Consider the following 2,255-nt stretch of genomic DNA (forward strand, 5'->3'; position numbering starts at 1 on the left):
CGAAACGTGAGTGAAATTGAACTGTTTGCAGCTACAAATTGCAGCTGGCTTTCACCTGGCTGCATTTTGTTTTATTTTCGACAGGTGAAATAACCGCAATTACACTGATTCCGCACTGGCCCCTCCCCACGCAACCGCTACCCCCCGGCACCCTGGCACTCCGCAATTTCTGCTGCTGAACTTTAGAAATGAAATTGCCAGTCCGAGTTGGGTCCAAACACATTTGCAGCGGCAAGAAGTACGCTTAAGTGCCGCTTTGCGAAACATTTCATTGCATAAGCAGGGGGTCCGTGGGGGTCACAGATGGGTGAAGGGTGAGTGGTGAGCTGGTGCTGCTGCTGCTGCTGCTGCTGCAGGAAGCCTGCTAAAGTGAAATACTGCCACAGCAGCCATCGCCATCGTTGTCGTTGTCGTCCTTGCTGGCTAGAAAAGTCAAAAAACTAACGAAATCGGAAACGGAAGCACACAAAGCGCCACTGCCCGCTCCGCTTCTTTTTCCCCTGTTTCCTCTCTCTCTCTCTCTCTCTCGTTCTCTCGTTCTCTGTTTGTCCTGCATCATCATTTTCGCTTGACTGCCTGCCTGAGAACTGCTCAAAAGTCGCAGCGAGAGAGAGAGAGAGAGAGAGAGAGAACTGGTAACTTTTCCCTAGTCAAACGTAGCAACTGCGAGAGAAACAAACACAACAAAACGGAGAAAAGTTGCCACAGTTTTCGCACAGTTTTCCCGCAGTGACTTTTGCTGTTGCTGTTGCTGTTGCTCTTGGTTGTCATCATTTCTATATAAAAATTGGATGCTCATTTGCCGCTCTTGGTCAGTTCTGCCGTGCCCCACTCGAACCGCTGGTAATTTGCAGCAGCCAATCTCAGACCCAGAAGCAGCCGCAGCCGCAGCCCCAGCCATCGTCCCCGCCCCTCACCACACTCGAATGCTTTGTTCAATTAATGAGACTCTTGACAGTTTTCCGCTGCTCCTTGCCAGTTGCTTCGGTGTCCTTTCGCTTCCTCTTTTTTTTTTTTGTTGCCTTCTTTCTTTGCGTTCCCCGATACCAAGTCGTAACTGGAAGGACCACTCGTGCTGCTGTTTTGTAATTTATAATGTTAACTTTTTGATTTCTGCCAGGTCAGGGCGCACTTAATTAATGAAACAGGCGCAGCAAAGGAAATTGCCGAGAGGGAGAGCGGACAGGAAGGAGGATGGCCGATGAACGATGAAGGATGAAGGAGCGTTGCAATTGAACACAAATACATAAATTCAATTAGGCAGGCAACACAGAAATCAATAAGCGACTTCTCCAACATCTAATTGGGAGGCCAGGCCACCGCCCACTCTTCTCCCTCGCTTATTAATTGCCCCACGTACATTGCTCATACGTCACGTGGCGCGAAAATTCCAAAAAGGAGTGGATCGGGCGCCCTGCGAGTGGGCGGGATGGAGCCAAAAAAAAGGAACAACTGTCAGCTGTAATTAGCACATCTGAGCGAGAAGCGACACACCCGCTAAGAGTTGAGTGTTTACTGCCACTCTCCCCTCCCGCACAGCCATCGCCAACTAACTCGAGTTGACGCGCTGAAATTTTTGACTGAGTGACGTCTCGAACCGAAAAGATGAATGTCTCTGGCTTGCCTGAGAACATGCTGCGATGTAATTATTAATGCCATCATCATCATCATCGTCGTCGCTGCGGAAGCTGATGACTTGTCGCATGCCGCGCCTGCTTTTAGGCTTGCCGCGCTTAAAGTGTGGAAGATGCCACACAGGCACACACACACATATATGCATGTATGTGTGTATTTATCTGCAGCAGCCACACCCTAAAAGGGAAAACAGCAGCGCATATTAAACAGACTCCTTCAGAGTCTCCCTGCTCCATGCTGGTGGGGGAAGCCGCTGGCAAAAAAATAACAATTTGCAGCGCACATTTCTTGCTCTCCTTTCCGTTCGCTCGTTTTTTCTGTGCCACTTTTTTTATCATCGCAAATGCACATACATACATACATATGTATGTAATAATGTATACATATTCATCTATGTATGTATGAATGTGGCAAGTTGGCACACCTTTTTTTTCCACTCCTGCCGCTGAAGCATTTTTCTCGCCTGAAATGCAGGCAAACGTCCCATTGCAGAGGGACGAGCATGGACATGCAATCGGCTGCTGGGGAAGGATCCTGAGGATTCTGCTGCTGCTCCTCCGCTGCGGCTGCTGCTTCTCTGGAGCTGTGATGCGGCGGTGTTCATGTTGTTTGGCGCCATT

The sequence above is a fragment of the Drosophila subobscura genome, chromosome E (genome assembly GCF_008121235.1).
Source record: "Drosophila subobscura isolate 14011-0131.10 chromosome E, UCBerk_Dsub_1.0, whole genome shotgun sequence".
Lineage (NCBI taxonomy): Eukaryota > Metazoa > Arthropoda > Insecta > Diptera > Drosophilidae > Drosophila > Drosophila subobscura.